Source organism: Zootoca vivipara, chromosome 2 (assembly GCF_963506605.1).
Source record: "Zootoca vivipara chromosome 2, rZooViv1.1, whole genome shotgun sequence".
NCBI lineage: Eukaryota > Metazoa > Chordata > Lepidosauria > Squamata > Lacertidae > Zootoca > Zootoca vivipara.
The window spans coordinates 28,214,654-28,238,302 of NC_083277.1; the positions used below are offsets into that span (position 1 = coordinate 28,214,654).

General features: G+C 46.9%; 1 protein-coding gene across 1 annotated transcript in view; it reads right to left on the bottom strand.

Moving 5' to 3' along the window:
• FRMD4B (FERM domain containing 4B) overlaps positions 1-23,649 on the bottom strand; it is a 237,002-nt gene that overhangs the window by 187,331 nt on the left and 26,022 nt on the right. The window lies entirely within an intron of this gene.

The following is a 23,649-nucleotide window of genomic DNA, read 5'->3' on the forward strand; positions in this document are numbered from 1 at the left end:
CTTGCTATGCCGTCGTGTGTCGTCTGTCTTTGGGACAGGGGCATGGTAGGAATTTTCCCCACTTGGCTGATTGGCTGGTGCCACTTGGGTTTCGCCTGCTGCATAGCAAATCGTCACAACTTGTAAGGTTGCGGATAGGCACTGGTTCAGATGATAGGGATGGGGGAATGCTCTCGCCATCCCTATGTGAAGGGTATTCCGTTAAAGGAATCCAGGAACTCAGATGGTTTGGTCAACCCCTGTGAGGGGGTTGTGCCTGTGCCTGAGTCCAGGGGGACATCTAGGTGGCGGACATAGCCTGTTCCCGGCTTTCCGCCTATCAGATGTTCACCCTTGGCTGACCTACGCTGGTGCCCTGGGTCAGCGCCAGCTGCAAGGTTGCAGGGAACTAGTCAAACCAGAGCCTATGCAACCACTCACTTTCTGTAATCAATAAAGTTGTGGCCTAAATTCTGCCAAAAACCACACCAAAATTTGAGTCATGTGTGAATTTATTTAGGGGGAGATTTCTGGGTCTGAACACGCAAATAAGACAGTATTGTAGATAATAAAAATGAAAATTTAATTTTTCTTCTTCTTCCCTGCACCGATGATAATCATTGTTTGGATGGGGGGCTTTTATCCATCTCCGCAGTCACAATCAATCAAGTAGCTGAACTGGGTTCCACACAGTCACAAAAACAAATTAACTGAAAAAGACTCAAAAACAAAAATAGCAAAAACAAATGTGCCAAACTTAATCCAATTCGGAAGTCTGACTTCCAAAATGTTCGAAAACCAAAGCACAGCTTCTGATTGGTGCGGGTGCCCCGGAAACAATAGCCAACAACCACATTGGACGTTCGGCTTCCAAAAATTGTTTGAAAACTGAAACACTTCCGGGTTTTCAGAGTTTGAGAACCAAGGCATTTGAGAACCAAGGTAGCACTGTACTACCTTTCAGCTTATGGATGGTAAAGCCAAAGGCTACCACAGGGTTTTCCAAACTTGGGTCTCCAGCTGTTTTTGGACTACAACTCCCATCATTCCTACCTATCAGGACCAGTGGTCAGGGGTGATGGAAACTGTAGTCCAAAAACAGTGGGAAACCCAAGTTTGGGGACACTGAGCTACCATATCATCAGGCTGACTGGCCCCACCCCCTGTCAAATTTGGACCATCTTGATAAGGGTCTGGCCTATATGCAGCAATTTCACTTTTCAGAACAGACCAAACAGGAGAAGATATCACGCTATCCATTACATCTTCAAGACATCTTACACTTCCTGGCTCACTTGCTGTTGCTTTTTGGTGCCTCCACTTTGCTCAAACACATGGTTCCTCAAGTGAAGAAAGGACTGGCTTAAAATGTGTTTATACAACAAAAATCTGGCTTCATAGAAAAGATCAAAGATGCTATGGAGACAGCGTTCAAGGACAGACAGTGTGGCACAGTGGTTAAGAGGCTAAGACTAAGTCCTGGGTGACCAGGGTTCAAATCCTGGCTCAGACATGAAGTCCATGGGCCAGTCACTATCTTTCAGCCAAACCTAATGCACAAGATTGTGAGGACGAAACGGAGAGACACAAAACTGCATAACCTTGAGCTCCTTGGAGAATGTAATGGGTAAAAAAAAGCACAGGTGACCTAACCAGGAAACAAAACTGTGGCTAGGTGACTCAGGCTGCAACCCCCTATACACACCTAACCTGGGAGCTGCTCTCAATGAAATTTACTTTGGGGTACACATGCACAGATTATGTTGCTGTGCAGCTACTCGGGGCTCAAGCGCTGTCCATGCCAGCTATCCCCACAGATTTTGAGAACAGCCAGAAACTTTAAGTCATTAGGGAAGGGTCACATTGCACAACGGTTGCGGTAAGATTTCTGCCACATGGGGCAACAGGAGCTCTTATTGTCAACGGGCAATGTCTTTTCTTTATGTTGGAGAATATGAAATTTTACTGAGCTTAATATGGTGAATTGCAAAGATTTAATGTGGCAATTTATTTGTAATGGATTAGTTCAAGGGTAGGCAAACTAAGGCCCGGGGGCCAGATCTGTCCTAATCGCCTTCTAAATCTGGCCCCTGGATGGTCCAGGAATCAGCGTGTTTTTACATGAGTAGAATGTGTCCTTTTATTTAAAATGCATCTCTGGGTAATTTGTGGTGCCTGCCTAGTGTTTTTTCATGAATAGAATGTGTGCTTTTATTTAAAATGAATCTCTGGGTTATTTGTGGGGCATAGGAATTCGTTCATTCCCCCCCCAAAAAAATTGCCCCCCCCAACAACATCTGAGGGACAGTGGACTGGCCCCCTGCTGAAAACATTTGCTGACCTCTGGATTAGTTCCTTCAACCTTTTGAATTTTAATACAGTCATACCTCGGTTTAAGTACGCTTCGGTTTGAGTACTTTCAGTTTAAGTACTCCGTGGACCTGTCTGGAACGGATTAATCCACTTTCCATTACTTTCAATGGGAACGTTCACTTCAGGTTAAGTATGCTTCAGGTTAAGTACGGACTTCCAGAACCAACTACACTCATACTTCGGGTTAAGTACGCTTCAGGTTGAGTACTCCGCGGACCGTCTGGAACGGATTGATCCACTTTCCATTACTTTCAATGGGAAAGTTCGCTTCAGGTTAAGTACGCTTCAGGTTAAGTACAGACTTCCGGAACCAATTGTATACTTAAATTGAGGTACCACTGTATTTTAACCTCTATTATTATTATTATTATTATTATTTTAATGTGAAGATACATTTTGGTTCTTTAAGATTGTATTAGTTGTATACTTTTTCTGTAGTTGATATGGTGGTTGAAACGACAACAATAACTATGAGAGAACCTTATTGGTGAATTACATTGGTGGACAAACAGAATTTTACAGGATTAGAATCCAGATGTGAGGCAAGGATCCAAGAGTGGCCAAGTTGTTGGTTTGAATACACTGCCTTACTTTTCACTGTTTACCTCACTACTACTTCTTCTTCTTCTTCTTGACATTAACTTTGATCTCTCCTTTATCCTGGTGCTCCCACTTCTCTGTCCCAATTTTTGCCCACTCCAGCCTCAACTATCTACCATCTGCCTCTCTTTCTCCTCTTAACAGCTTACTCGGAAAATCCTCTCCTCTCCTCTGCCCAATGCTTGTGCTCTTGCTACCACGACATGCCCTAAGCCGCCCACATCAGTTTGGTGTTTGGATCTAATCCCTTCTGGATCTGAAGCACGTATACAGTATTACTTCCATGATTTAAGTAAAAGATGATTAATTTGGCCCTGCGCTTTTGACATACCAGATAAAGAAAAATCTAATTTTCTTTATCATGTGTGGCTCCTCAATGGATCAAAGACATTATTAATTTGATGAACATATCAACTCTCAAGGGAAAGGATCAACTTTTAAAAAATAATAAATCCCATAATTTATTATTAGGCTCCTGGCTCTGTGCCTTATTACTAGGAAACTTAAGCAGACAAGCCTTGGGTTCATGAAGTTTTTCTGTTTTTCCATATTCATGAAAGCATCTTTAGGCCCCCTTTAAATTCATCCCCAGCTAAGACAGTTAGTTACTGGCTTCTAGCACATTGGAAAACCCAGCGCTCACTGTTCGTTAGGCATTAAATTAGAATCACGGGTGCATCCAACAGCAACTCCCCCGTCAACTCCGACTGTTGGGTTTGTGAGCTCAAAGAAAACATAACAGCTGGCTATCGATTGGCAGAGTATTGGTGCCCCTGGGGTAAAGGAAAGAGAACTCAAAAAACAAGATCTTGTCCCCCCAATTGTCTCGCCACATGGCGTGGAATTAATGCAGGTTATCCTTTTGAAAAAGAGAAAAGTACAGAAGTTGAAACTCATTAAAGGTAGCAGATTGCACACTTTTGTCCCACCCAGCCCCTGGGATATACATCAAGAGTGCTAATGCAATGGCCAACATATTTAATGTATACACACACATTTGCAAACATCTATTTACCAGCAACATGTACATGTTTGTGTGTGCGTCGCTCTTATATATTTGGATGCTCCCCCTCAGGAACGGTGAAAAGAGAATGGAGAGGGCTTGCTTTCTCATTTGCATGTCAATGTCCTGATGCTTTCAGCTAAACCACAATTTTGTAGCAGCTGAATCATATTAATCAGACCAGCTTGTCCCTTTCTAGTTTCCAGTAATAAGAGACAGGTGGCTCGTCACAATATAGTGAGGGTCTTTGAAAGGCAGCTTGCTCAGCAAACTGCTGGAGTGAGCGGTAATAATGTGGGCAATTAACATTCATGCTTCAGGACATATTGGGAAGGGAGGCATAAAAGGTAGGAAGGAATTTTACTACATGTACTGATGAATAATTGGGCAGTTGTCGCTCAAGACTTTTTTTGAAGACATGCCGAAAACTTTTCAGCTATAAGTGGTTTAAAATGGAAATTCACAAGCTACTTGATTTGCATGAGAACAGGAGCCACCAGCACGATGCCCATTGCTGCAGGCATGCCCTTGAATTCTTTCCACAAAGCTACTTGAGGGCCCCCTTTGTAATGAGACTGAAAGGGCGATTCACTTTTCTCCCTTGTAAAGTATATAGGGTTAAAGGAGGAAGTTGGAAGAGTGACACTCTACAACTTCCTCTTTCAACTCTATGTGCTTTCCAAGACTCAGATTAATTCAACGGGATCCAACACATAGCGGTCATGCCTAAAATGGGAGTTGCCTGTACAGTGTAAAGAGCTGGGTGGGGATCTAAGTGTTTCAAATCCCATTGCAGTCACTGATTGATTCATTGTCTGACTGGAAACATGTCATGCTTTGTTAGCCTCCAGGGATGCCAACTTGAACAAAATATTGTGGGGGCCCAGGTAAGCCCCCCCCCCCACATAATCACATAACGTGGTGCACAGACACCATTTGAGTGGCAATGCCCATCACCTTTGGGGGGCAGCCCCCTCATATATTTTATTGTGGGGCAGAAGCCCCTGTGGCCCCTAGGAGTTGGGTCCTATGTTGGCCTCAGTTCCACATATGTAAAAAAGGAAATGCCAGTATTCCCCCTTACAAGTGAGTTGTAAAAATGGCGGCTGCATACAATATGGCTAAGCCATATTGAGGATAGTACTAACTTGGTTGATGTAACATCTAGGTAATACAGTGGAACCTTGGTTCTCAAACTTAATCCGTTCTGGAAGTCCGTTTGACTCCCGAAACCATTCGAAAACCAAGGCGCGCCTTCCAATTGGCTGCAGGAGCTTCCTGCACTCAAGGGGAAGCCTCGTCAGACGTTCGGCTTCTGGAAAACGTTTGAAAACCGGAACACTTACTTCCAGGTTTTCGGTGTTCTGGAGCCAATTTCTTCATCAACTAAGCCGTTCAAGAACCAAGGTATGACTGTACTCAAGTACTACACTGGACATGTATTACTTAAGTTCCACAAACAAAGGTAATAAAAATCTGTCTAGCTGCTGTTAGAAACAGAATGTTGAACTTAGATGGACCTTGGTCTAAGCCAGCAAGGAAATTCTTAAGTGTGTGTGTATATATATATATATATATTAAAAGGAAAGGAAAGGCCAGCACTGTATTTCATGTTGTAACCCTCAAACATAACATTCTTCTAAAGATATGTGGTCTTTACATGCTCCAGCAAACAAAGTGCATTTGCTTTAATAAAAGTAAACATAAAAAGAAAAGGTAGGTCAATTCAAACAAGGCAAGGTCAAAACTTCCCCATTGATCTAAAACTACTCACCTTGCTGGCAGATGGGAGTCTGATGTTTAATCAGGAATCACAGCATCATTGTTACCTTCTATAAGATGCTTATTGTAATTATGTATGGTATACACACACACACACACACACACACACACACACACACACACACAAAACCCACTCCCTCCATAGTTGACTTTTTGAAATGTGAATGACATTTGCAGTTCTTAAAGTAACACATAGATAGAAGCCCAGTCCAGTATGTTCAATGAATACTACTGTAAATTCAAATTCCTGTTTAGCCCTCTTCTTGCTAGGTAGCTTTGGAAATAAATAAGCATTTAAGCTTTGGTTCCTATCTGTAAAGCGGAAATTTGTGCAAGGTGACCCAGACCCCCGTCTGCAATCCCGAAAATCCACTGCCAAGCAGCATAGGCAATGGACCTTAGTACTTAGTACTTAAGGCAGCTTATTATGTAAGAGCTCTGTGGGTTAACAAAAGAGTGTTATAGAAATTATCAATATTAGTATCTCCACAGAAAACAGATCTCCAGAATAACAAAACCTTTTGTGTACAGACAGTGCTTTCCCTAATATTTGCAATGTTCATGAAGGTTTATGGTCTTTTTTTTCTTTTTCTTGTCAGAACAACTTTTTTGAATTAAGTCAAAATTATTCCCCTTTTATAAACAGGAAAAATGGAGGGCAGTTTCACACATCACATTATTTAATCCAATTATCTAATGTATTATCTAATGTATAATTATTATTTAATCGAATTAATCTAATGTAGTGTCAAGTGTGGACGCAGCATACAAATTTGCAAACTTTTGTATCATACAGACATATGCAGCGGCAGCCCACCCACGAGGCAGGCTATGGCAGCCACCTTGGGCAGGGGCATGCCAACCCCATGGCCAACCCACTGCCAGCAGCTTCTGGCAAGATCTCACAAGATCTCATGGGACACACAAGATCTCGTGAGATTTCAGTGTGGCCTTGCTAGAACCTGCCATCATCACCGCTGCTTTGCAGGTGCTGCTACGTGATGCAAGTAAGGGCAGTAGCAGAAGTACCTTCCTGTCTCACCTCAGGCGGCAGAACAAGACGTACAGCCCCGGGAGAAGTAACAGGAAACTGTAACTGCCTGCAGCTCCTGCTGAGTTTGGCACCAAATGTAATCAATAAATGGTCCTGAGGCTGAAAGATGGCTTGCCCATGGGAGATACATCTGTCAGAGACACCTCTAGTCCATCCACTGACCATGCTTGCTGTTTTAGCTTAAAGATGCAAACATGTAAGCAACAAGAATCCAAGTCCTCACTTCACCTTTTCTTAACATTTGCTGAATAAATCCAACTCATAGGACTGTGTCCAAAGAGAAATCACACAATGGCAAATCATTAGGAGCTACTAGGTAAGAGCAGATTAAAGTTCCAATAATGTGATATAGGGATAGTGGGTGTTTTATTCCCTCAGAAACTAATACAAAACTTACAAATAATCGAAAGCACTTCTCTTAACAAAGTACACATTGGGTTTACATGTAATGCAAGGAAACAACAGCTCCCCTTTCTACCCGCAATTCCCAAAAGCTCCTGCAGCTAGGCCCTGAAAACTATAAAATGCTTTTGTCCTCTCAGCGCTCAGGGAAGTGTAGTTAATCTCATTTCAGGGATCTGAAGGAAAGGAAGAGTAAGGGTCAGATTAATAAAGCCACACAACAACTCTTTTCTCTATGGTGTTTCCAGCAGCCCTGCTGCCTAGGCAAATTTGCAAACTCATCTGGCAAACAACAACAATAATATTCCACTAAAATAAGGCACTCAGTGGGTGTCAGCAGGAAAACAGCTAGGCTACATGTGTGTGCGTGCGCGTGTGTGCGTAAGCGCTAGTGGAAGCTGTAGTTCTATGTGGAGAATAGTGGTGTCATAACAACTCTCAGCACCCTGAACATATTATTGTTATTTCATTTCGTTTCATTATTTATATGCCATCCAGCTGAAATCTATCGATTCTGGGTGGCTTCCAGCAAAATATAAAACACACACACAGAAATCAAACATTAAAAACTTCCTTATGCTTCCCCATACAGGGCTGCCTTCAGATGTCTTCTAAAAGTAATATAGTTCTTTATCTCCTTGACATCTGCTGGGAGGGCAGGTGCCACTACCGAGGAGGCCCTGTGCTGGGTTCCCTGTAACTTCACTTCTTGCAGGGAGGGAACCGCCAGAAAGCCCTCTGCGCTGGACCTCGGTGTCCAGGCTTAACAGTGGGGGTGGAGACACTCTTTCAAACCACAGTTCCCAGGATTCTTTGACAGAAGCCACAACTGAAGTGGCATCATACTGTTTTAAACGTGGTCCCAATGAGTTCGGACCCTGGTTTGGTTGGCCCCCATCAGGAAGCCTGTTGATCTGGAAAACTTCTCCAGGTGAGGCGCGACTGACATTATTTTAAGAGGAGCTGTACCATGTACGGTACATCTGTACTCCTTCCCATGTCTATTGAATGAGGAGGTGTTGGTCTGTGACGGAGGCATGTGTCGAGGGCTGGGGCTCCTCTGGAGGGGGGCTATGTAAATCCCTCTACGGAAAGCAGGCATGGGCAGAGGAGCACTTTCAAACAAGAGGCCCCCATCTACATGCCTCACCCACATTTTGCTCTTTCCTCCCCTGAGGCAGATCTGTTACAAGCTCCAATTTGGAATATTTATCCTAATCTGGAGGCAATCCAAAGTCTTCCGTCAGATTCATGTTAAGTTATGTAGAAAAACCCCAAAGCTGGGTGAAAATCCATTGAAGAATGATAATGCGATCTCCTCCACCCCACCCTAGGGCATCTTCTTTTTTATTTACAATTTGTAGAAGGCAATTAGAATTCAAATGTACCATCATTTATGAGTCCTTATGATCAGCAGCAAGACAGGGGCCTCTTTTTTCTGTGGCTCCTGCAATATTTCAACAATGCTGTTTAGAAGGACGGAGTCAAACGCCCAAATCCTTTGCATCCCAATGCTGCCTCCCCCTCCCCCCCAGTAAATCTGGGCAATAGCTGGATCTAGCCTCCCAAACACTAGCATACAGAGAAAGCCTCTGTGACATTTGCCCTCCTCCAGTCTGCTGGTAGCAGTTTCCTGCTTGGCAGGGGGTTGGACTGGATGGCCCTTGTGGTCTCTTCCAACTCTATGATTCTATGATATAATATGAAGGGTTAAAAAAAAAAACCCACCCTCATATGTTTTAATGCAACCGGGGGTCATGGTTGTTTTTAAGTGTACAAAGTGGCTTAGATACTTGTGTCCCCTCTCTGTAACATAGGTCATGACCAGTCCCAAGCCCAGTGGGAATTCCCAGTGAGTGGGAATCTCCATCCATCAAACTGAAAACAGTCTTGCAGCATGACCCTAAACATGCCTACTCAGAAGTCAGCCCCTCAGTATTCAATAGAGCTTATTCCCAGGTATGTAAGATCAGGGTTGCAGCCGGAATCTGAAAAGAAGATCCACAGTATGCTCTCCAGCCATCGTGCAACAAAAAACTGTCAGACGGGGTGCCAATTTGAATGAAATATTGCGGGGGGGGCAGGTAAGTCCTGATTGCATGACATGGTGCATGCACAACATTTGAATGGCAATGCCTATTGACTTTTTTCGGGGGGGCGACCCCCTCAAATATTTTATTGCGGGGGCCAAAGCCCCGGCACCAATGCGTTGGCTGCTATGCTGTCAGACGAGCATACCAGCAAATCAAACGGTATCCAACATCATATCAACACCCGCAACCTCTGATTTACTTTTACTTTATTTTATTTATTACTAGTGAGGTTCTGGAAATATTACTGAATTGGGGTCGACCTATGTAAGCTGCAGAAGGCCACCTTCCTAAGCTCTGCTATATATCACCCCCGTTTCCAATAATGTGTAGTGTGACAAGTCAGTTCTTTTTTATGTAAGCCCATTGGGGTGAAAGGCCAAACCAATTCTTTTTATGCCCCAATGACACACACTCTCTCTCTCTCTCTATATATATATATGCATAGTTTTTATTATTATTATTACAGTTGCCCTTCACTTGTACTGACTTGCAAGCTTCACCAGGCACTGTCCTTGAAATACACTCAGAGTCACCTGGGTGCGGAAGACATGAAAGACTTCAAGTTCCTGGGAATATTCTTAAGGCCTCTTGGGGAAGCAACTTTTGCAAAAAGGAGAAACACACACAAATGTATTATTTATGGCTGATGCCAATGCAGCTGCAAAAGGCGCTTTCATATTTAACCAAGCAGATATCCTGATGCAGCACAGCGTATCAATCATCTTTATATTCATACGCCATACAAAGATTGCAGTAGGGTAGCAATATTTCCCTCTAGGAACGCACTTCATGTGGCTGTTTTCACTGCCTGAAATACCCTTTGCCAGTCAACTTTGCAAATGCCCAGTTACAGCTTTGCAAACTTTGTGGCCATTACAGTGGTACCTCGACTTACAAACGACTCGACAACCGAATTTTTCGACTTACGAATGGGGCAAATGGCTGCGCGCTTACGAATTTCTCGACAGCCGAACGGAAACCGCGGCGGTTTTAGATAGGGTTTTTTTGACTTACAAATTTTTAGATGGGGTTGCTTCGACTTATGAATTTTTCCGTTTCCAATGCATTCCTATGGGAAATCGCGTTTCCAATGGCGCTTTTCGACTTATGAATTTTTCGACCTATGAAGGTGCCTTCGGAACGGATTAAATTCATAAGTCGAGGCACCACTGTATCAATATGGATCCGAACAGCTGCCCAAGGGGACTTTTGGAGGGGAAAAGAGGGTAGTTGGGGGGAGTGCTTTTTCTCTAGAAAAATAGGGACCGGAACTCACCATGAAGCTGTTACAGTAAGTGTCACTTTTTAACAACAACAACAACAATAATAAAGAAGTTGTTACCGTAAATGCCACACTTTTTAACACCAAATAGAAGCGTTGCGTACCCCCTGGGGGAAAACAGTGCTGGTTGTGGGGAGTGGGGAGCAATACTTCTCCCTTCGGCTGGTTTCCCCCTGAAAATGACTCCCTCCCAATGTCTAAAGTTTGGGAGTTATTCCAGATGACATCCAGGCCATACATTTAGAGCACTCTTACCACTTTAATAGACATGGTTTCCACTTCAAAATCCAGTGAACTGTAGTTTATTATAGCTGCTGAGAGTTGTTAGGAGACCACTACAATTCCCAGCACTCTTAGTAAACTACAGTTCCCATTTGGGGGGGGCATTACTGTCAAAGTAATATGAGTGCTTTCAATGTCTGGTGTGGATTTGACCCCAAATAGCTAAACCTGGTCAGGAGGAACGCAGAATTAACATCAGTTTTAAAGAAATGAGATGGTGTCCAGTGTTTAAGTCCTACTCAGAGCAGACCCATTGAATAGACATGACTAACTTAGGACCATTAATTTCAATGGATCTGCTCTGACCTTAGTTAACTACAACCCTTTTCCCGCTCTTTTTAAACAGATGTACAAGACTAATTAAGAAAACCAATTTACTCCTAAGAACTGTTTTGAGAGCTTTATGCTTGCTTATAAAGAGTTTTGAAAAGTCTCCCAAGGTGGCTAAATAATATTCACTTTAAAATACTGTAAATAAAGAAACAAAAATACTGCATGATCCTCGTGAGCCAGCAGAGATGCAATAAAATAAAGAAACCCAAAAATAAACATATTATATTTAATAATTACTATTATTTTTTCAGCACATCTGTATTGTCTATTTTTCATGCAATGGTCATTAAGAGGAAGGCTGGCGACGTCATGTTTTTATATTATTGTAAGTTACTTTGAGTTGCTTTTGTAAAGCAAACAAACAAATGTTTGTTGCAGGTACTGGGAGTGGTTAGCAGACCCCTATTCCCCTACAATTCGGAGAACTCCCTGGGAAGAGAGATTGATTGTTAAACCACTCTGGAAATTGCTCCAGCCTCACAGATCTATAATGTCAGTCAAATGGTGATGCAGAGATGAGGCCTTCTGCATCCATACCCTAGGATGGCCACTTTGACATTTGTCCTAATATTTCACAAAGGTCTGATCGCATCAGTTGAATAATCCACTGAAATCTGGATAAACAGCTGCAGTACTAAGTTCCCAGTACAGTTTAGTTTTAGCCCGTAAGTTTAGAAATCAGAGGGCTAAGTGCTTCCCCCAATTTTGATGTATAAAGAAGTGCTTCTGGCTATCTTGGAAGTGAAGAAAGGTTTCAAAGGGGAACATCGACCCCAAAATACTTAAAAAGCAGGAAGACTGATAAAACAAATCCAAGCTCATTTCATTTCATGTTTTCAGGGTTAAAGCTGTACTGGCGTTTTGAGCCGTCCCAGCCAGCCAGAATTTTTAGCTGGTGAGATAGAGATGTTCCTCTTCCAAATATGCCCAAAATAGCTTCTTGAAAATAAAACAAGGCATCGAGTCAACTGTTTCTGGCTTGTGTAGTAGAGCACAGAAGTGAAAAATGTCCCCCAACTATGGCCTGGCAGCCGATACAATCATGCAAAATGTTAGGCTACGTAAACATAATCAACACATGTCAAGTCTCCGTTAATTCTGCTCCGATTCCAAAGTCATACTTGGTGCCAATCACTTTCTGTCTGTCGCACACCTACATTCTGAAACACAGGCATGTTGGAAAGTATCCTTGCTCTGATGAAGTGATGTTTTGTTTTGAACTTCATTACCCTAATTCCCGGGGGGCCGGGGGACAACAATGCCGCACAACTCAAATCATTGAGCTGGAGTACAAAAAAAACAGACGCCCCTCAAAATCAATATAGCGACATCACTTTACTCCGGTTGACAGTAAACCCCACACGGTGTCAATTATAGCACAGCAATATGCATGTTTATTCGGAGATGGGCTCCATGACCTAGTAAGCGCGCTGAGGATTGTATCCACAAGCCCTCACTGTGTTGCCAACACATCCCTGTCAAAGAAAGTGTTAGCTGTTTTTCCTTCCCATTGACTCCTGACAGTTTTAAAACATATTTCCATGCAGAGAACATCCTACTTTGGGCAAAGTTCTACTCACCAGATATGGAGGGCCTAGGGAAAGGAAATGCCTGAGCATGCTACATTATAACTTCAACACAATGCATCTTTAAAGGGGTTTTTCTAAAAACACAGGGTTTTTTAAATAGCCAGAGCAGGGGTAATTACAGATAGTCTCTCTCTTCTTTCCCATGCTGCTTGCTAATAATGGCACATCTCTTGGGTAAACATGAGTTGCAGGAATGCTCTCTAGGGCTCCTTCAGTTCACTTTGCTGTATTGCCTAACAAACAACATAAACCAGCAATCATCACCGTGCTGCTCCTGTTTTTGAGAAGACAAAGGAAAACGTGTGAACAAAAGGCAGAATCGTTTTTTTCAGTTCGAAAGGTAAGGTAAAGGTAAAGGGACCCCTGACCATTAGGTCCAGTCATGACCGACTCTGGGGTTGCGGCGCTCAAATCGCGTTATTGGCCGAAGGAGCCGGCGTATAGCTTCCAGGTCATGGGGCCAGCATGACAAAGCCGCTTCTTGCAAACCAGAGCAGCACACGGAAACGCCGTTTACCTTCCCGCTGGAGTGGTACCTGTTTATCTACTTACACTTTGACGTGCTTTCAAACTGCTAGGTTGGCAGGAGCTGGGAACGATCAACAGGAGCTCACCCTGTCGCGGAGATTCAAACCGCCGACCTTCTGATCAGCACGCCCTAGGCTCTGTGGTTTAACCCACAGCGCCACCTTAATACTAAACCCAAGTCTCATTTCAACCTGGAAGTTACAAAATCCCACTGTTCTCTTAACAGGCCAGCTCCCATGAAGACAAAAAGGATAGATTACTGGGGAAACCCAGCCAGATGGGCGGGGTATGAATAATATATGCATGTGGAGGAGCGGAGACGCGAACCCGGTTCACCAGATTACGAGTCTACCACTCTTAACCACTACACCGCACTGGCTCTCGGGGTTCCGGTTTCCGCCGGCAGGAATGGCGGACCTGTTTTCCATTCCTCTGATCTTCGTAAGGAATTTGGCGGTTGCTAGGGGAGTAAATGGCAACCCCCTACCCTCTCCGGGGGTTACGGAGAGGGGCCGCTGGCCCGCGATGCCCCCAGACCCACTCCGACTGTTTATGGAGTGGGGGGAGCTTGGGCTGAAAAGCACTTACGAGGGCCAGGACTCCCGGACGCTAATCTGCATGGCGGGGATTTCCATGGTTAAAGAAGATAATTAGGCTTAAATCTATGGACATACTTCAGAAGGAGGGGAAGAAGCGCTGTTTACTGCTGAGAAATTTATGCTGCTGAGGGAGAGGAGTCAAAGGCTGTATATCATCTGGAAGAAGGATTGATGGGGACGGAGCGATAAGGGAATGGAGTCTTTTCTTTATTTTTCTTTATATGAGTTACTTCGTACCTTCCCAGACGCGATGTCCTGGCTTGTTTGGAGTGAAAGAGAAGCAAAAGACTGTGTGAGTTGAACTTTATAAACTGTTGTTACTGAGCATATTTTTTAAAGATGTGGAGTTGCCGATGAGAAAAGCCCCCCCCCTAGTCGGACGGAAGGAGTCCTGGACGCGTTCGGAGGATTTATGAGCTGTGACGCACTTTGAATTGGAGCAGCGACCTGAAGCTAAGTTCAGCTATAGGACAGGGAGATCCATTAATTTACCAAGAGTTTATGGTTTGATGTTTGGGTCTTCTGCCTGGAAAAGCTGTAAATTTTATTAAGATCGTTAATCTTCATGGCTATGAGAGAAAACGAAAGTGATTTGAGCTTTTTAAGATGGCGCTGCTTCGACGCAACAGGGAGCTCCAGACTAAGAAGATTTATGGGGAGGCTGGACTGATTAACCCACACAGGAGAAAGAACATTTGTGAAACCTTGTTTGATATTTATCTCAGCAGCTGGGAAACAACCGGTTGAAAGTGGAAAACATCTATGTGACTGTAAGGGGAAGATCTGGATTATTATGAACTTGGAGGACGATTTGAACTTTAGAAAAAAGACGGCAGTGGACGGTTGCGAGGAATCCCCAATTTCTTGAAGCATGGGAACCCAAATAAAAAATTCTTTAGACGATTTGGCATAACATTCGGTTTGATTGATATATATATGTGTATAATTTGAAATAATGAATGTGATATAATTGGTTTTAATTGGAAAATTAATAAAAATATATTTTTTTAAAAAATACACCGCACTGGCTCTCACACAGCAGTATGTATAGAGCTGGAAATATGAAAGTTGCGGACAGGGCCGGCTCTAGGGGTAGGCTGGGTGGCGCGGGGCGCTGGTCCGGCAGGGGGGGGGCGTCACGTGACAGAGCCGCACGGAAGCCATGCTGCGCCCTGCGCCCGCCCACCAGCCACGACAAGAAACGGGGCGGAGCGGGGGCGCCAGAGCGATCTCCACACCACGGCGTCCGACATGGTTGAGACGGCCCTGGTTGCGGAACAGGACTAATAGCCCTGAAGCAGCTCCCTTTCCATGCGTGCAGTAAATGTGTGCCTTTAAGATAAGAACAGGGCTTTATTCTACGTGCCTTAAGGTACCAAGAGAGTCGATTTGCAAGAACTTAGGAAGTTGCCTTATACCATTGATCTGTCTTTCTTTGCATCCTGAATTTGGGTGGAATCTACATACCCTGTGAAAATGCTTTTTAAAAGTTTTGAAAAATATATTGAATTTGCCATAGCATACTGTCGCCATCCAGTGTCACATTTGTATATTGCACTTTACAACACACTTAAAACGTTTTATTTGCAGCTGTATAGCTGAGTCCTTGGAAAGCATATATGAAGTGGCTTTCATTTTTTGAAATGTTTGGAAATCAAAAGAACCATAAGTTAAATCACTACCCAAAAGCATGTCATTTCTGAGAAAGCAAGAAATGGTGAGCATATAGACTGTGTAAAGCTTCACAATGTCCCAGAGTTTGGGGCTTGCTAAAAAGCAGTGCTGTGAAGAGATTCAGGAACAGAATAGGGAGGATTTAAAAGGCACAGATAGAAAAGCTGGCAATGGACCCCTCTTCTGAAAGGGGAAAGCATATATATTTCTGCGTGTGTGGCAAAGGGCAAGCTAATACGGGAGATTCTCTATAGCTTCTCTTTTATGTGTGTTGAATCATTAAAATGATATAATCAGAAAGAATGTCTCCTTGGGGAAACCAGGATTTCAGCTTGCTTGTGTTAAGGCGGGGGAGTGCTTCAGCTGGAACAGAAATGGAAAGATAATATAATTGAGTCTCTCAGGTGAAAGGAGGCTTACATGAGGGCCTCCCTAAGGATGTAAATCCTACAAACAGAGGTTCAAGATGATATCTCGCTGAGTGTGCTTGTCTTCCATTTAAGCCTTGTACGGTGGTTCCTTTATGAAATGTCTCTTTGGCCCTCGTGTGCTTAAGCAGAGAACAGCCCCATGGGCAAGAGAGAGATTTTAATAAGACCTGTTAATGTGGCTTCACTAGGCTCCTGACAGGGTTTGCAGCCAGGTTGTTTGAAGGATGGCTTCCACCCATACGAACTTGTGCAGGCCCTAAGATTAGCCTCGGAGACCCTGCATGTAGGTCAGGTCAGCTAGTAAGATTGAGTAGATGAGCGGGCGACAGAGACAGGGCCTTCTCTGTGCAACCCCATCCCAAAGAATATATGTTTGGCGCAACCTTTACTGGCTTTTAAACAGGCCTCAAGAGGGAGGGACCCCTAGATTTTTGCCTGCCCGTTGTCATAACAGTTCTCAGGGCTGGCACCAGGTTTAACTCAGCTCCTGGGCAAGGTACCCTCTAATGATGTACCTGCCAGTGGGGGTTTTCTGAGGGTACACAGTACTGGCACTTCCCCCCCCAAAAAAATGTTAAGTGTGGCACTTGCTGTAATAACCTCATAGTACCAGCACCATTTTTCCTTTTTAAAAAAGCTCAAAAAGCACTGTGTGCCTCTTGGGTGGGATTTCCAAATCTTACCGGGGTGGGGTTGGGGGTTGGGATAGGCAGTGTATAGAAGCAGCTCACCTCCAGATGACTGTACAGAGAACCTTGGTTCTCAAACTTAATCCAAAGCGTTCCAAAACCAAGGCGCGCTTTCCCATAGAAAGTAATGCAAAAGTAATGCAAAACGGATTAATCTGTTCCAGACTTCTAAAAACAGCCCCTAAAACAGCAATTTAACATGAATTTTACTATTTAAAGAGACCACTGATCCATAAAATGAAAGCAATGTACTGCAGTCACACAATCAATCAATCAATCAGTAGCTAAACTGGGTTCCACACAGTCACAAAAACAAAACAAAAAAAGCCGCAAAAACCAAACCACAAAATATATAGCAAAATGAGACAGACCTCAGCGTAACACTCAAAACAGAAGTTTGGCACTCAAAACGGAGCACGTTCGGCTTCCGAAAAAAGTTTGCAAACCGCAACACTTACTTCCGGGTTTGCAGTGTTTGAGTTCCAAGTTGTTTGAGTACCAAGGCGTTTGAGAACCAAGGTACCACTGTACTCCCTTCGTCAGGCTAATAATAATAATAATAATGCCACCCATTTTACTACAGCCATTGCTGTCTCAACCTTCCTTACACCTAAACCAATGTGGTACATTGGGGGTGCGACACAGAGACACTAGAGGGAGTGGGGGCTGCCACTAGTTTTCTTTACAGCACTGGGCCAATACTCTTCAGGGGGGGGCAGTGTTGGCCATGGTGGGTGTAGGTCCTGGCATTGCCTCACTATGTTAGGTGCTGATGGTGGCTCTGGCAAGTACAGTAGGTGGAATCAAAGACAAGACAAGAAATTTCCATTCAGCCACAGCTCAGCATGATGTAAAGGTGGGGGTGGGGTGGGGTGGGGTGGGGGGTGTTGCACTATGAATCCAGAACCAGATCAAACCTACAAGCGCCGTTCCGCTACCCTAGAAGAACAAGCTAGCGAAGAGAAAATTAATTTGCTCATAAAAAAAAAAAGCCTCAGCCTTTTTACAGTTCAGTTGCAGAGTCTCCCTCCCGGCTGATATTTATATATTCTGCCCTAATAAATCGAAGAGGCCTTTAAAGGCCACTACCATATCCATCCTTTTGTTGCTAAATTCACATAAGTCACTTCCTTGCTAGCACCTCCACTGGTCTAATTACTAAACACTGACCATGTGGAGTCTGTGTGTGCTCCACAAAAGTCAATAGTCCAGCAGGTCACGTAACTCTATGGCCAGGACTGTGTTTAAGCTGCGATTCTGCAGGAGTGCAGAAAAAGTGCAAAATGTTATATGGATACAGGTAGGTAGCCGTGTTGGTCTGGGTCGAAGTACGAAAGCTCATACCAAAATAAAAACTTAGTTGGTCTTTGTCACAGTGGCCGGAGTGGACTACTTCAGAGTAACGACGCTACGCAGCTCTGCATTTTATTCTTTTATTGGTGCTGCGTATTTACAGTGCTCAAGTCATTGCTATTTACACGGAGCGATGTTGTCAGTCGGTTTCAGAACCTCCTAATGGCTTTTGGCGCGTCTTTCTCCAACACAAAAGCTTTGGCAGACCCATCCTCTTGCCCCTCCTCTTCCTGCGTAATTCTGGAGTTGGAGGGATGGGTCTTCCCCCCTTGCTTGCCCCTTCCTGTCCCACCTGGGACCCTGGCTCCTCTACCTTGCCTGAGCCTCGGACACGACTTCCTGCTTCCCCACTGGAATCGGAACTCTCCCTGCTTTCCCCTTTGCTCGGGGACGGGCTTGAACTCAGGAGGGGAGGGACTTCGCGATATCCCCTGTCCCTCACATCCACCCCCCTCCCAAGCTCTCCTTCACCCCTCCCCAGGCCCCCCCCATGTGTCGGTGACGACTGGAAGCCTAAGAACTCAGTGCTCTCCGAGCCCGTTGGTGTGAATACCTCCCCCCAGTCCTGCGAGCCCCCCCCTTCCGCCTGGGCGGACGGGAATCCCAAAAAGTCCGTGGCGTCAGAGCTGGTGGGGGTAAAAACGTTCTGCCAATCTGCTCCTTCCTCTGACTGGGTGGATCTCGGTGACACCCATACCTCATCCTCTGGTTCCTCAAACTCCGCTTCCCAGCGCCATGGTGAGCTGCTCTCCCGTGCCTCCTCCTCCTCCCCCTCCCTTTCCATGTGCCAGGGCTTGGGTCTGTGGGGAAAGAGGGCGTGAAATTCTTCCACCAAGAATTCCTCCTGTATCTGAGTGGCTGGGACCCATTCATTCTGGGACGGTGGAGCATCCTCCCATGCCATGAGGTACTCCAGTCCCCCCACCCCCCACCTTGAATCCAGGATGGCCGTGGCCTCATTGAGTTGCTCCCTGCCTTCCCTCTCCCCCCCTCCCTCGGGGGTTTGTTCGCTGTCTCGGAGCCTGCTGCTTTCCCTGTACGGCGACAGCAGCGATCTATGAAACACTGGATGCACCCTCATGTCCTCTGGCAGTGCCAGCCTGTATGCCACCGGGTTTACCTGTTGCGTGACCGTGAAGGGGCCCAGCCTTTTGGGTGCCAGCTTTTTGCACCTCCCTCTGGTGGGAAGGCCCTCCGAGGACAACCACACCTTGTCCCCCACCCTGATGACCTCCCCTTGTCGCCTGTGGCGATCTGCCCCCTTTTTGTACGCTTCCTTGGCCCTCTCCAAGTGTTCTCTGAGCTGCTGGTGCACCGTCTCCAGTTCCTCTGCCCAATCCTCAGCCTGTGGGCCCTCCTCCTCCTCCTCCTCCCTCTCCCTCTCTGGGAAAGATCTGAGGTCGCGCCCGTAATTGGCCTTAAAGGGCGACACCCCTGTGGAGACGTGCACTGCATTGTTGTAGGCAAATTCTGCTAGTGGCAAGCGATCCACCCAGTCCGTTTGCCGCTGGCTGACGTAGCATCTCAGGTACTGCTGCAGAATGGCGTTGACCCTCTCCGCTTGTCCGTTGGTCTGCGGGTGTCTAGCCGTCGACAAGCTGACCTCCACCTGCAGGAGGTTCATGAGCCGCCGCCAGAACCTGGAAACAAATTGGCGGCCACGATCCGAAATAACCCTTAAAGGTAATCCATGCAGTCTGAAAATGTGATCAACAAACAGTTTGGCTGTCTCTTCTGCCGAGACTGCCCTGGCGCACGGTATAAAGTGACACATTTTGGACATAAGGTCCACCACCACCAACACTGCAGTCTTACCCCTGGACGAAGGCAGATCTGTGATGAAGTCCATGGACACCACTTCCCACGGCCTGTGTGGTGTGGCTAAGGGCTCCAGCAACCCTGGTGGCGCTGCTCTGACCACCTTCGCCCGCTGGCAGGTGGTACAGCCCCTTACATAGTCTCGAACATCTTCCCGCACCCCTGGCCACCAGAAGTGTCTCATGACTAGGTGAGCGGTTTTGTCCCTTCCAAAATGCCCCGCTGTAGGGTTGTCGTGCATCTGCTTGAGGACCGTACGTCGAAGCTGGGTGGTGGGTAGGTACAGCGCACCCTTGTAGAAAAGCAGCCCTCTGCGTTCTGCAAAGTCTTTTGCCTGCTCCCTCCCCCCTCTCAGTTCTCTGAAGATGCGGTTGGCAAATTCATCCGCTGCCGTCAGTGCTGTGAGTTCTGCCTCGCTCACCACAGCTGCTCCGCAGGACCATGCCGACGGGGGGAAAATGTGCCTTGGGGCTGGTGGCGCCTCCTCCTCCATGTACTCTGGCTTGCGGGAGAGGGCATCCGCCCTGACATTCTGCTCCCCCGGGATGTAGTGGATGGAGAAGTTGAAGTTCGAGAAGAACTCTGCCCACCGTATCTGCCGCTGGTTGAGCACCCTGGCAGTTCTCCAGAACTCCAGGTTCTTGTGGTCTGTGCACACCTGGATGGGGTGCTTCGCGCCCACCAGGAAGTGTCGCCAGTGCTGGAACGCAGCGTAGATCGCAAGAAGTTCCCTATCAAACACTGTGTAGTTGCGTTCAGGCTGTGTCAGCTTCCTGGAGAAGAAGGCACAGGGTCTCCACTCCCTGTTGGCGTCCAGTTGCAACAAAATTGCGCCCACAGCTTTTTCAGAAGCATCTGTCTCAATGCGTAGGGGCGCGTCCTGCACCACATGGAACAGGTTTTGGTCTGAGGCGAACACTCTCTTGAGGCTTTCGAACGCTGCTTGCGCCTCTGGTGTCCACTTGAACTTCTGCTTGCCTCTCAGGCAGTCCGTGATGGGAGCCGTAACGCGAGAGAAGTTCTTGATGAACTTCCTGTAGAAGTTAGCGAAGCCTAGTAGGCGTTGGGCATCTTTGCGCGTCCTGGGGCTGTGCCAGTCCAGGATGGCCTGCACCTTGTCCTTGTCCATCGCCAGCCCCTTGTCTGACAGCTTGTAGCCCAGGAAGTCCACCTCTTTGGTGTGAAACTTGCACTTCTCCAGCTTCACATACAGGTGGTTCTCCTTCAGGCGTTGCAACACCTCTCTGACATCTTTCACATGCTGCACTGGGTCATTCGAGTAGATAAGGATGTCATCTAGGAAGACCAAGCATTTCCTGAAGAGGAGGGACCCCAGGACGTGGTGCATGAAGGCCTGGAAGCATGCTGAGCCCCCTTGCAAACCGAAGGGCATCACCAGATATTCAAAAGAGCCCAGAGGCGTGAACATCGTGGTTTTCCATTCATCTCCTTCCCGGATCCTGATCAAGTTGTACGCCCCCCTTAGGTCCAGCTTGGTGAAAATCTTGCCCCTGCGTGCCGCTGTCAGGAGATCATCCACTCTGGGCATGGGGAAAGCCACGGGCTCTGTCACCGAATTCAGCCGTCTAAAGTCCACCACAAGACGGCGCTGTTGCGTGTCTTTCTTGTCCACCCAGAAGACCGGGCTGCCCCCTGCTGCCTTGCTTTCCCTTATGAACCCCCGCTTGAGGTTCTTGTCGATGAAAGCGCGCAGATCCTCGAGCTCCTGGTCTGACATGGCGTACAGCTTGGCTGGGGGTATCGTCGCCCCTGGCACCAGGTTGATCTGGCAGTCAAAAGGCCTGTGCGGGGGTAGGTGGTCGGACTCCGCTTCGCTGAAGACCTCCTGCAGGTCCCAGTACTGCTTGGGTATTGCCTCACCCCCTTTGATATGCATGGTGGCCACCGTGGCTATCGGAGGCCCCTCCCCTGGTTGGTGCTGCATGCAATGTTCCAGACAAAAGTCTGACCCAAACGTGATGCACCTCTGGTGCCAACTGATGGAGGGGTCGTGGCGCGCCAGCCAGCTCATGCCCAAGACGATGGGGGGGTCTGAGATGGTGGTGACGTTGAACGCCAGTGTCTCTGAGTGCCTTCCCACCGTCATTCTCATGGGGGGGGTTTGATGTGTGATGGCCCCGCCCAGCAGCTCCCTGCCGTCAATGGTTGCTACGTGCAGAGGAAAATCCAACTGCAAAAGCTGGATTTGGTGCTCTTCTGCAAAGCTTCTCGAGAAGAAGTTGGCGGACGCCCCACTGTCAATTAAGGCGAGGACCGTCAGGGGATAGCCATTTGGGAGCGTTAGCGTCACTTCTAGAACCACTCCTGCTCTGGGAGGGGTGGGCTGGCTCTGCACCTCTCTGTGCGGGTGGGCGGGCTGGGGCTGTTGTCTGCTGACTGTGCCTGGCTGCTGCCCCTTGTCTCCTGCAGCCAGGCTTTCCCGTTTCCCTGCTGTGGTGCTGCGTCAGTGGGGGAGGGCACCACCGTTCCCGCCTTTCCTTGCCACTCCCTGCGATGTGGGCAGTCTCTGACGAGATGCTGGGGTGAGTTGCAGAGAAAGCAATTCCCGCCCCTTCCCTCCTTGCGTCTTGGCGCCGCTGGGTTTTGAAAAGCCCGCGCGCGCGCGCTATCAATCTGCATGGGCTCCTGGTCCTGGCTGGCTCCAGGCGTGGCCTGAAAGGGTTGTTGAGGGAGTGGCTTCTCCTGCGACCGTGGGAACCAAGCCCGCTTTGCGCGCGTCGCTTGCTTGTCGTTCCACCGGGATTCCTGCCTCACCCCCACCGCCAGAGCTGCTTTGCTCAGCTGATCCATAGTACTGGGCTTTGGACCTCTCGAGAGTTCATCCTTCACCTCCTCGCTCAAACCCAAGTAAAACGCAGCTTGCATGGGAGGCGAATCCAAAACCCACCCCAGTCTGTGCACCAGCATGGTGAATTTCGCCCAATATGCGCGAACTGTCATATTTCCTTGGCGTAAATTATGCAGTTCCTCCTTAGTCTGGTCCAAATGACTATCGGACGAATACATCGTCCTCAAACCTTCTAGAAATTGTTGGACATTTTTCATGCAAGGATTCTTGGTTGCGATTAATGGTCTTAGCCACTCCCTGGCTGCTCCGGTGAGATGTTCCACAATAAACGCTACTCTGTGCTCATCATCGGGGAACTCATTCTGGTGCAGCTCAAGAGCATACACGATCTCAGTCTCAAAGCCCTGAAACTCCTTCGGGTCTCCATTGAACTTGCTTACAAGGGTCCCTGCTCTCCTTCCTGGCAGCACTTGGACTTGGGGAGCCCCTCCCGCCTTGTTTTTCTCTGCATCCAGCTTGTTTTGGAGGTCTACCGCCACCGCCCTTAAATGCTGCTCTTTTTCCTGGAGCTCTCTCACCTGTTCCGCAAGTTGTAGCCGGTCGTCCTGGACCTTCTTAGTCTCCTCTTTAGCTGCCTTCAATTCTCCCTGCGCCTGCAGCGACAGCTGTTGCAGTTCTAGCTGGGCTTGCTCAGCGATCTGCCGCCACTTCTCCGCCTCGGACACGCTCATCCCGGCAACTCCGAAGTAGCCCAAAAATGATTAGGAGGTTGCTGTCACAGTGGCCGGAGTGGACTACTTCAGAGTAACGACGCTACGCAGCTCTGCATTTTATTCTTTTATTGGTGCTGCGTATTTACAGTGCTCAAGTCATTGCTATTTACACGGAGCGATGTTGTCAGTCGGTTTCAGAACCTCCTAATGGCTTTTGGCGCGTCTTTCTCCAACACAAAAGCTTTGGCAGACCCATCCTCTTG